Source organism: Halichoerus grypus, chromosome 3 (genome assembly GCF_964656455.1).
Source record: "Halichoerus grypus chromosome 3, mHalGry1.hap1.1, whole genome shotgun sequence".
In the NCBI taxonomy this organism is placed as follows: Eukaryota; Metazoa; Chordata; class Mammalia; order Carnivora; family Phocidae; genus Halichoerus; species Halichoerus grypus.
This window is the reverse complement of record NC_135714.1, coordinates 61,761,712-61,774,470: the sequence shown is the minus strand read 5'-3', so window position 1 is coordinate 61,774,470 and position 12,759 is coordinate 61,761,712.

Below are 12,759 nucleotides of genomic sequence, written 5' to 3'. Positions count from 1 at the left end.
TACTTTGGGTGTATATGAAACAGATAATTATAGCTTTAGTTTTACAGATCTACAGATTGAGAGGAACTGTACTCAAAAGAATGTATTTAGGACATACATCCAAGAGCCCCATCCATACCTGGATCTTATTTAGATGAGAAGATTATGGATTTGACACCAATACACACTGCCCAGCCAGCTGTTCTCTTTTATATTCTTATTTACTTAAGCACTTATTGAATGCTTACTGTTTACAAGTCTCTGAGTTACATTCAGGGTATTAAAAATTAAATAAGACATGGTTCCTTACTTTAAGTCTGGTGGGAAAGACAGAGAGGTAGTATTTCACTATCATAGTGAAATAAGTACTACATAGTGATATGCCCAGCATGCAGTGGGAGCAGAGCAATAGCATCTAAATAAGGGAAGCCAAAGGAGTCCTGATGAGGGGATAGCTGAGCCAAGTCCTGAAGGACAAGTAGAAGTTATTTGGGTTGAACTGATGAAATGTCCATTCTTATAGTTCAGAAATGGTTGATTATTGGTAATTTAATATGGTCCAACCTTATAGGTAGGTGAGGAGTATTCTAAACAGAGGACTTCCAGTTGAATATGATAAATTGAGCATAAATAGGTTTATCAACACTTGGAATTTTTTCCTAGGATGAGTTAGTTGTTCCTGCTTTTGTCTATTATTTTATAACTTATAGCTCAGGAGCTTGAGATGTTTCCTGTGTAGACCCTGGAGCAAACATTGAGTGAAATAGGCCAGAGCCCTATATGGGTGCAAGTCAGAGTGAGTTTTGTCCATCTCTCTTAACACCACTTTGATGTTGATAGGAGACAGCTGGTGCTCTCTATATGAACAGGTGGCACATTTGTCCTGGAAGAGAGAACAGTTCCAAGGAAAAGCAACTACCATGGGGAAACTGATGAGTATGCCATTTCAAAAAATCCAACACATTATCACATTCCATGATCATTAGCCAGCTTCCAATAATTCCATCCTTAGTATGATTGTGAGGAAGCTGAAGGTGATGAAATGTTGATCACTGAATCTCACCAGTTTTGTTTTTCTTAAGAATATGAATCACAAATGACTTTGCACTAATGGTACTTTTAGAGTGTCTTTATATAATTTTCATTGAATATTTTGACTCTTTACCTTGTTAACAGCTTGGTTTGACTTAAGAAAACTGTAATGAACACACTGGGTTTTGTTTGTTTGTTCATTTGTTTTTGTGTGTTGCTTGGGAGTAGTTAAAGGAAAACGGGTAATTTTTTTTTTAAGATTTTATTTATATATTTGACAGAGAGAGACACAGAGAGAGAGGGAACACAAGCAGGGGGAGTGGGAGAGGGAGAAGCAGGCTTCCCATTGAGCAGGGAGCCCGATGCGGGGCTCGATCCCAGGACCCTAGGATCATGACCTGACCCGAAGGCAGACACTTAATGACTGAGCCACTCAGGCGCCCCTGGAAAACGGGTAATTTCATTTAAAAAAATCAGGATGAGTTTTTGCACCCTCTTGCAGGGAGCAAGAGGACATATATACAACAAAAGGGAGCCATTATAACTAAAAGGTTTGGAACAACTGACCAAGGGGAAGAAAAACTGTAACTACCTTGGTTCTCTGGGGAGGAGGGATTCTCAGCGCCCTAGGGAATGAACTTATAGGTTTCAAGGCTGAAGAGGTCCCTCTTTATCTCACATTTTTTTAAATCTCAACTTTATTTGTCCAGTGTGTTCAATTCCAATACTGTGGTAGAAATGCCTGAAGAACTGTCAACACTTGATTTAGATCAAGCATCCTGGCTGGTTCCCAGCCTGAACATGGAGGGTCCTGTGTGGCATAGGCCTCAGGTCACATGGGAAGTCACAGAAAAAAGCAGCCTGGCTGAAGGAGGGGAGGGGAGCTGCCCAAGCCTGTTCTGGGTCCAAACCTAGTCTTACTCTATTGTGGTGGGGCCCACCCTCTAACAGAGACTGAAAGTCTGCAAATCCCACTGAAATGACATTAAAGAAATTTTTAAAGGCAAAAACCCAAGAGCAAAGATACTGAGAGAAAAAGGAAGTTATAACAAATGGACAAGTGGTAATTAACTTAGTGGGCCAGAGTAAGTGGGATCCTCTTTGAAAGTAAAGGAAACTCTGAAGAGGAATAATTCATTCCATAAAACTTTACATAATAGACGTGTAAAAGGATTCACATCAACGAGGATATATCTGAACCCTGAGCCAAATAGGAGATATTTAAACCTCTCAGAGATTAAAAAAAGGAGCAGAGATTATATACAAGTGATCAGTAGTTAGAATCATATCAAATTTGTTCATACCAATGTTGGAGGCTGGAAGCTGAAAGAGCAATGTCTTTAAACTTCTTTTTTTTTTTTTTAATTTTTTTATTGTTATGTTAATCCCCATACATTACATCATTAGTTTTAGATATAGTGTTCCATGATTCATTGTTTGTGCATAACACCCAGTGCTCCATGCAGAACATGCCCTCCTTAATACCCATCACCAGGCTAACCCATCCTCCCAACCCCCTCCCCTCTAGAACCCTCAGTTTGTTTTCCAGAGTCCATTGTCTCTCATGGTTCTTCTCTCCCTCCAATTTCCCTCCCTTCATTCTTCCCCTCCTGCTACATTCTTCTTCTTCTTTTTTTCTTTCTTAACATATATTGCATTATTTGTTTCAGAGGTACAGATCTGAGATTCAACAGTCTTGCACAATTCACAGCGCTTACCAGAACACATACCCTCCCCAGTGTCCATCACCCAGTCACCCCATCCCTCCCACCCCACCCCCCACTCCAGCAACCCTCAGTTTGTTTCCTGAGATTAAGAATTCCTCATATCAGTGAGGTCATATGATACATGTCTTTCTCTGTTTGACTTATTTCGCTCAGCATAATACCCTCCAGTTCCATCCACGTCGTTGCAAATGGCAAGATCTTATTCCTTTTGATGGCTGCATAATACTCCATTGTATATATATACCACTTCTTCTTTATCCATTCATCTGTTGATGGACATCTTGGCTCTTTCCACAGTTTGGCTATTGTGGACATTGCTGCTATAAACATCGGGGTGCACGTAGCCTTTCGGGTCCCTACTTTTGTATCTTTGGGGTAAATACCCAGTAGTGCAATTGCTGGATCATATGGTAGCTCTATTTTCAACTTTTTGAGGAACCTCCATACTGTTTTCCAGAGTGGCTGCACCAGCTTGCATTCCCACCAACAGTGTAGGAGGGTTCCCCTTTCTCCGCATCCCCGCCAACATCTGTCATTTCCTGACTTGTTAATTTTAGCCATTCTGACTGGTGTGAGGTGGTATCTCATTGAGGTTTTGATTTGGATTTCCCTGATGCCGAGCGATATTGAGCACTTTTTCATGTGTCTGTTGGCCATTTGGATGTCTTCTTTGGAAAAATGTCTGTTCATGTCTTCTGCCCATTTCTTGATTGGATTCTTTGTTCTTTTGGTGTTGAGTTTGATGAGTTCTTTATAGATTTTGGATACTAGCCCTTTATCTGATATGTCATTTGCAAATATCTTCTCCCATTCTGTCGGTTGTCTTTTGGTTTTGTTGACTGTTTTCTTTGCTTTGCAAATGCTTTTTATCTTGATGAAGTCCCAATAGTTCATTTTTGCCCTTGCTTCCCTTGCCTTTGGCGATGTTTCTAGCAAGAAGTTGCTGCGGCTGAGGTCGAAGAGGTTGCTGCCTGTGTTCTCCTTTAGGATTTTGATGGACTCCTGTCTCACATTGAGGTCTTTCAACCATTTGGAGTCTATTTTTGTGTGTGGCGTAAGGAAATGGTCCAGTTTCATTCTTCTGCATGTGGCTGTCCAATTTTCCCAACACCATTTGTTGAAGAGACTGTCTTTTTTCCATTGGACATTCTTTCCTGCTTTGTCAAAGATTAGTTGACCATAGAGTTGAGGGTCCATTTCTGGGCTCTCTATTCTGTTCCATTGATCTATGTGTCTGTTTTTGTGCCAGTACCATACCGTCTTGATGATGACAGCTTTGTAGTAGAGCTGGAAGTCTGGAATTGTGATGCCGCCAGCTTTGCTTTTCTTTTCTGGCTATGCAGGGTCTTTTCTGGTTCCATACAAATTTTAGGATTATTTGTTCCATTTCTTTGAAGAAAGAGGATGGTATTTTGATGGGGATTGCATTGAATGTGTAGATTGCTCTAGGTAGGATTGACATCTTCACAATATTTGTTCTTCCAATCCATGAGCATGGAACGTTTTTCCATTTCTTTGTGTCTTCCTCAATTTCTTTCATGAGTATTTTATAGTTTTCTGAGTACAGATCCTTTGCCTCTTTGGTTAGATTTATTCCTAGGTATCTTATGGTTTTGGGTGCAATTGTAAATGGGATCGACTCCTTCATTTCTCTTTCTTCTGACTTGTTGTTGGTGTATAGGAATGCCACTGACTTCTGTGCATTGATTTTATATCCTGCCACTTGACTGAATTCCTGTATGAGTTCTAGCAGTTTTGGGGTGGAGTCTTTGGGATTTTCCACATAAAGTATCATATCATCTGCAAAGAGTGAGAGTTTGACTTCTTCTTTGCCAATTTGGATGCCTTTGATTTCTTTTTGTTTTCTGATTGCTGTGCCTAGGACTTCCAATACTATGTTGAATAGCAGTGGTGATAGTGGACATCCCTGCCGCGTTCCTGACCTTAGGGGGAAAGCTCTCAGTTTTTCCCCATTGAGAATGATATTCGCTGTAGGCTTTTCATAGATGGCTTTTATGATATTGAGGTATGTACCCTCTATGCCTATACTCTGAAGAGTTTTGATCAAGAAAGGATGCTGTACTTTGTCAAATGCTTTTTCTGCATCTATTGAGAGGATCATATGATTCTTGTTCTTTCTTTTGTTAATGTATTGTATCACGTTGATTGATTTGCGGATGTTGAACCAGCCTTGCAGCCCAGGGATAAATCCCACTTGGTCGTGGTGAATAATCCTTTTAATGTACTGTTGGATCCTATTGGCTAGTATTTTGGTGAGAATTTTTGCATCCATGTTCATCAGGGATATTGGTCTGTAATTCTCCTTTTTGATGGGGTCTTTGTCTGGTTTTGGGATCAAGGTAATGCTGGCCTCATAAAATGAGTTTGGAAGTTTTCCTTCCATTTCTATTTTTTGGAACAGTTTCAGAAGGATAGGTATTAATTCTTCTTGAAATGTTTGGTAGAATTCCCCTGGGAAGCCATCTGGCCCTGGGCTTTTGTGTTTTGGGAGATTTTTGATGACTGCTTCTATTTCCTTAGTGGTTATAGGTCTGTTCAGGTTTTCTATTTCTTCCTGGTTCATTTTTGGTAGTTGATACATCTCCAGGAATGCATCCATTACTTCCAGGTTATCTAATTTGCTGGCATAGAGTTGCTCATAATATGTTCTTATAATTGTTTGTATTTCTTTGGTGTTGGTTGTGATTTCTCCTCTTTCATTCATGATTTTGTTGATTTGGGTCATTTCTCTTTTCTTTTTGATAAGTCTGGCCAGGGGCTTATCAATCTTGTTAATTCTTTCAAAGAACCAGCTCCTAGTTTCGTTGATCCATTCTACTGTTCTTTTGGTTTCTATTTCATTGATTTCTGCTCTGATCTTTATTATTTCTCTTCTCCTGCTGGGTTTAGGCTTTATTTGCTGTTCTTTCTCCAGCTCCTTTAGGTGTAGGGTTAGGTTGTGTACTTGAGAAAGGCTTGTATTGCTATATACTTTCCTCTTAGGACTGCCTTTGCTGTATCCCAAAGATTTTGAACAGTTGTGTTTTCATTTTCATTGGTTTCCATGAATTTTTTTAATTCTTCTTTAATTTCCTGGTTGACCCATTCATTGTCAGTAGGATGCTCTTTAGCCTCCATGTATTTGAGTTCTTTCCGACTTTCCTCTTGTGATTGAGTTCTAGTTTCAAAGCATTGTGGTCTGAAAATAGGCAGGGGATGATCCCAATCTTCTGGTACCGGTTGAGACCTGATTTATGACCTAGGATGTGATGTATTCTGGAGAATGTTCCATGGGCACTAGAGAAGAATGTGTATTCCGTTGCTTTGGGATGGAATGTTCTGAATATGTCTGTGAAGTCCATTTGGTCCAGTGTGTCATTTAAAGTCTTTATTTCCTTGTTGATCTTTTGCTTAGACGATCTGTCCATTTCAGTGAGGGGGGTGTTAAAGTCCCCCACTATTATTGTATTGTTGTCGATGTGTTTCTTTGCTTTTGTTATTAATTGGCTTATATAAGTGGCTGCTCCCATGTTAGGGGCATAGATATTTACAATTGTTAGATCTTCTTGTTGGATAGACCCTTTAAGTAGGATATAGTGTCCTTCCTCATCTCTTATTACAGTCTTTGGTTTAAAATCTAATTTGTCTGATATAAGGATTGCCACCCCAGCTTTCTTTTGGTGTCCATTAGCATGGTAAATGGTTTTCCACCCCCTCACTTTCAATCTGGGGGTGTCTTTGGGTCTAAAATGAGTCTCTTGCAGACAGCATATCGATGGGTCTTGTTTTTTAATCCAATCTGATAGCCTGTGTCTTTTGATTGGGGCATTTAGCCCATTTACATTCGGGGTAACTATTGAAAGATAGGAATTCAGTGCCATTGTATTGCCTGTAAAGTGACTGTTACTGTATATTGTTTGTGTTCCTTTCTGGTCTATGTTGCTTTTAGGCTCTCTCTTTGCTTAGAGGACCCCTTTCAATATTTGTTGTAGGGCTGGTTTCGTGTTTGCAAATTCCTTTAGTTTTTGTTTGTCCTGGAAGCTTTTGATCTCTCCTTCAATTTTCAATGACAGCCTAGCTGGATATAGTATTCTTGGCTGCATATTTTTCTCATTTAGTGCTCTGAATATGTCCTGCCAGTCCTTTCTGGCCTGCCAGGTCTCTGTGGATAAGTCTGTTGCCAATCTAATGTTTCTACCATTGTAGGTTACATATCTCTTCTCCCGAGCTGCTTTCAGGACTTTCTCTTTGTCTCTGAGACTCGTAAGTTTTACTATTAGATGTTGGGGTGTTGACCTATTTTTATTGATTTTGAGAGGGGTTCTCTGTGCTTCCTGGATTTTGATGCCTGTTTCCTTCCCCAAATTAGGGAAGTTCTCTGCTATAATTTGCTCCATTATACCTTCTGCCCCTCTCTCTCTTTCTTCTTCTTCTGGGATCCCAATTATTCTAATGTTGTTTCGTCTTATGGTATCGTTTATCTCTCGAATTCTGCCCTTGTGATCCAGTAGTTGTTTATCTCTCTTTTTCTCAGCTTCTTTATTTTCCATCATTTGGTCTTCTATCTCACTGATTCTTTCTTCTGCCTCATTTATCCTAGCAGTTAGTGCCCCCATATTTGATTGCACCTCATTGATAGCCTTTTTGATTTCTACTTGGTTAGATTTTAGTTCTTTTACTTCTCCAGAAAGGGTTTCTCTAATAACTTCCATGTTTTTTTCAAGCCCAGCTAGTATCTTTAAAGTGATGATTCTGAACTCTAGATCTGACATCGTACTAATGTCCGTATTGAGTAGGTCCCTGGCAGTCGGTACTACCTCTTGTTCTTTTTGTTGAGGTGATTTTTTCCGTCTTGTCATTTTGTGCAGAGGAGAATAGATTAATGGGAGAACAAAATGCCAGCAGGGTAACAACGTCCCCAGAAAATATAGTCTAAACAAATCAGAAAAGACCTGAAGCAGTGGGAAAAGAAAGGGAAAGAGGGAAAAAAGAAAAGGAAAGAAAAAAGAAAAAGATAAAGATAAAAACAAACAAAAGCAGAACAAAACAAAACAAAACGAAAACAGAATGTGATCAAATATGATCAGGTTGAATTATAGATCAGTGCCACACACTAGATTTTGGGTGTATTTTGGTCTGTTAAAAGAAAGTCCCTCCCAAAATTTTAAAGAAAGAAAAACTTATATATGTACAAAAATAAGGGTTGATATCATGAAGGGATGGAATATGACTGTAAAGATGGAAATTATAAAAAATTTAAAAAAAGGATTTGATAAGTTGTTTGAAAAAAGAAAGAAGAGGATTAAAAAAAAAAAAGAAAGAAAAAAGGGAGAGAATGTGATCAGGCAGGGGAGTAGAAAAAAACCATACACTAGAGATTTAGAGTATATTTTGATCTGTTAGAAGAAACTATCTCAAGATTTTAAAGAGAGAACAACTTATATATATATGCCAAAAATACGGGTAACTACTATGAAGGGATAGAATATGACTTTAAAAATGAAAAATAAAAATGTTTTTTTTAAAAAAAGGGATTGATAAGATGTTGGTTGAAAAAGGGAAAAAGAAAAATTCAAAAAAAAAGAAAAAAGGAAAAAAGAAAAAAAGACAGTTAAAAAAAATAATTAACTTTGAAAGACTAAAGAATCATGGTAAAAAAGCCATGAATTCTATGTGCAGTATTCCCCTAGCGCTGGAGTTCTGCTGTTCTCACTGATCGGTAAACTTGGTCTTGGCTGGCTGTTCTCGCTGATCTTCTGGGGGAGGGGCCTGTTGCCGTGGTTCCCAAATGTCTTTGCCAGAGGCAAAATTGCCCCGCCCTTGCCGGTCCGGGCTAAGTAATCTGCTCGGGTTTGCTCTCGGGAGCTTTTGTTCCCTGCAAGCTTTCCGTACAGCTTTGGAGGCGGAGAGTGAAAATGGCGGCCTCCCAGTCTCCGCCCCGGAGGAGCCGAGAACTCGGGGTCCCGCTCCTCAGTGAGCCCCCAGAGAAAAGCCGTCAGTCACTCCCGTCTCCCTGGTCTCCGGCCACACTCCGCGCTCCCCCGGCCTGTGACCACGCCTTTCTATCTGGCACCCGACCCCGGGTGGAGTCTCCAAACCCAGCAGATCCCTGCGGTGCGCTCCCGCACCTCTCTTCCCGGGGGAAGAAGGTGAGTCTCCCCGGATCTGCCGCTTGTTGGGTCCCTGCTGGAGGAGCAGTGGCCCGACTGTGCCGCGGATCACGGTTTATGGCAACCCCGAGCTGAGAGCCCACGCCTGGGCTCCGTCTCTGCAGCCGGCTTCCCTGCTCCGATACCTGGGAGCTCTGCCGCACTCAGGCACCCCCGGTCTTTCTGTGACCCTGAGGATCTGAGACCACACTGTCCCGCGAGGGTTCCACCCCCCACTTCGCCACCAGAGTGACGTCCCTCAGCGGAGCAGACTTCTAAAAGTTCCGATTTTGTGCTCCGTGGCTCTATCACTTGCCAGAAGCGGCCGACGGAGGCCCCTCCCCCGCCGTCTATCCTCCCGAATAACGCCTCGGATTCACTTCTCCGCACGTCCTACCTTCCAGAAAGTGGTCGCTTTTCTGTTCAGAGAGTTGTTGCTATTCTTTTCTTCGATCTCCTGTTGAGTTTGTAGGTGTTCAGAATGGTTTGATCCCTACCCAGCTGAATTCCTGAGAGGAGACGAAATCCAGGTCTCCTACTCCTCCGCCATCTTGCTCCGCCCCTGTCTTTAAACTTCTGAGGAGAATACTTCCAACCTATAATTTGACACAATGTCTCAGAAAGTTTCCCTTCCCTTTTAGAAAGCTATTGTAGGATGTGCTCCAACAAAAGGAGGGAGTAGCCAGTGGATCCAACATGGGAAGGGATAAAGGAAGATTTTAGGATGACAACTGCACCAACCAGCCTAGATTGGAACAGGAATGAAAAGATCAGGACAGATGTATCAAAGAAAAAGGTGAAACTGACTGGTTATCAGACACATTTGAAGTTATTGGAGAGCAATCCTTTTTTAGGGGGTTTGGGGATTAATAAATGATAAGTACAGAGAAAACAAAGAAAATAAATTGAAAACAAGACAATTATTAAATTGGGGGAAAACAAAACCAGACAGAAACTGTAATCAAAGTATCTACATGGACCTTATGTGACTAATACTTAAAAGTCAGAATAATATTAACACTAAATGTTAAGCTAACCACACATCGTAACTAGAAGAATCAAGATACTGGAAATCATGTGTGTGTGTTAGATAGCTAAATCCTTGGAAGTCAATATAGTTGGAAGTCAATAAATAATAATATCAAAACCTGAAAAAATTAAGACTAGTATAAGCATGTTATTTAGAAATATGGAGCCAAATAAGAGAAGACATAATAAAAGAGTAGATTTTGGTTGTTTCTGGGTATTAAGAGTCAGGGGTAAGAAACTTACCTAAGTCTTGTAGAACTATTTCACTCTTCTAAACCAAATACATTTTTTAAAAAATTTTGAAAATAAAACAAGGATAATTCTAATCAGAAGGAACAGGTTTGCATAAAATATTCTAACTCCTCCAGTGAGCTGTATCATGGCTATAAGGGAGTTGGATGAGGGAGAGTTAGAGGAGATGACAAAGTCAGGGGACCCAGCTTGTAGGGCCATATGCTGAGCCAAGCACTTTGGCTTTAATCTTGAAAGATATAAAGGAGATACCAGAAGATCTTAAACTTGGGAATGGCATGGTCATGGTTATTTTAGAAAGTTCAGTCATGAAAGGTCAATGAAAGAAAAGTGACTCTATTGCCCCCATGCTCCTGATAGACAATGTACAGTGCTTGAGAGAGGTGATTCCTTAGGTTGTGGATATCAGTGTCCCCAGGAAGTTGATTGTTCAGAGGTTGGCTGGGTGGGCTAGTGCTATGAAAAGCACCAACACTAAGTTCTTTCCTGTGGGAAGTTTGCGAAAACTCCTAAAAACTTGTAAAGTTGTGCGAGGAGATTCTGCTCACTGGCTGCAAAGCCCTGAAACAGGTAGGATGTCACAATGGGAGCCAGAGGGAAGGGATTCATCAGGAACAACAGTACTCTCAAGACAATAGCTCCAAATATTAATATGGGAAAATTGGCAAGAGTGATGTACAACTGATATTTTCATGACAGTTAAAATATTTGTCTTCTACTATAATTCTGAACATGTAGAAATGAAAAGCAATGTGAGTGGCAGATGGCTAGTATGGAGATGGCACACACTTTGTCTTTATATATATATATATATAAATATATACACATATATTTCCACAAGAACATGTTTAAATTGTGCTAGGAATCCATAAACCTAGAAAGAAATTAGAAAATATAAGCTAATAAACAAATAAATATGTACTTAGTAATTGTAATAGATGCCATGAAGGAAATGAACAGGGAGAAGGCCCATTTTGTGGCTCTACAATGCACTTTTTAATTTAATTTAGTTTAATTCAATTTTTTATCTTATTTTATTTTATTTTTTTAAAGTTTATTATGTTATGTTAGTCACCATACAGTACATCATTAGTTTTTGATGTGGTGATCCACGATCCATTGTTTCCGTATAACACCCAGTGCTCCATGCAGTACATGCCCTCCTTAATACCCATCACCTGGCAAACCAATCCCCCCCCCCAAACCCTGTTTGTTTCTCAGAGTCCATAGTCTCTCATGGTTCATCTCTCCCTCCAATTCCTCCCCCCCTCATTTTTCCCTTCCTTCTCCTAATGTCCTCCATGCTATTCCTTGTGTTCCACAAATAAGTAAAAGCATATGATAATTGACTTTCTCTGCTTGACTTATTTCACTTAGCATAATCTCCTCCAGTGCCATCCATGTTGATGTAAAAGTTGGGTATTCATCCTTTCTGATGGCTGAGTAATATTCCATTGTATATATATACCACATCTTCTTTATCCATTCATCTGTTGAAGGGCATCTTGGCTCTTTCCACAGTTAGGCTATTGCGGACATTGCTGCTATGAACATTGGGGTGCATATGGCCCTTCTTTTCACTACATCTGTGTCTTTGGGGTAAATACCCAGGAGTGCCATTGCTGGGTCATAGGGTAGCTCTATTTTTAAATTTTTGAGGACCCTCCACCCTGTTTTCCAAAGTGGCTGTACCAACTTGCATTCCCACCAACAGTGTAAGAGGGTTCCCCTTTCTCCACAACCTCTCCAACATTTGTTGTTTCTTTCCCTGTCCATTTTTGCCATTCTAACTGGTGTAAGGTGGTATCTCAGTGTGGTTTTGATTTGGATTTCCCTGATGGCTAATGATGATGAACATTTTTTCATGTGTCTGTTAGCCATTTGTATGTCTTCTTCAGAGAAGTGTCTGTTCATCTCTTCTGCCCACTTTTTGACTTGATTATTTGTTTTTTGGGTGTTGAGTTTGAGAAGTTCTTTATAGATCTTGGATACCAGCCCTTTATCTGTAGTGTCATTTGCAAATATCTTCTCCCATTCTGTGGGTTGCCTCTTTGTTTTGTTGACTGTTTCCTTTGCTGTGCAGAAGCTTTTTATCTTGATGAAGTCCCAAAAGCTCATTTTTGCTTTTGTTTCACTAGCTTTTGGAGATGTATCTTGGAAGAAGTTGCTGTGGGCGATGTCAAAGAGGTTACTGCCTATGTTCTCCTCTAGGATTTTGATGGATTCCTGTCTCACATTGAGGTCTTTCATCCACTTTGAGTTTATCTTAGTGTGTGGTGTTAGAGAATGGTCGAGTTTTATTCTTCTGTATATAGCTGTCTAATTTTCCCAGCACCATTTATTGAAGAGACTGTCTTTTTTCCATTGGATATTCTTTCCTGCTTTGTTGAAGATTATTTGACCATAGAGTTGAGGGTTCATATCTGGGTTCTCTATTCTGTTCCATTGGTCTGTATGTCTGTTTTTGTGCCAGTATCATGCTGTCTTGGTGATCACAGCTTTGTAATATAGCTTGAAATTGGGCAACGTGATGCCCCCAGCTTTGTTTTTCTTTTTCAACATTTCCTTGGCGATTCAGGGTCTTTTCTGAT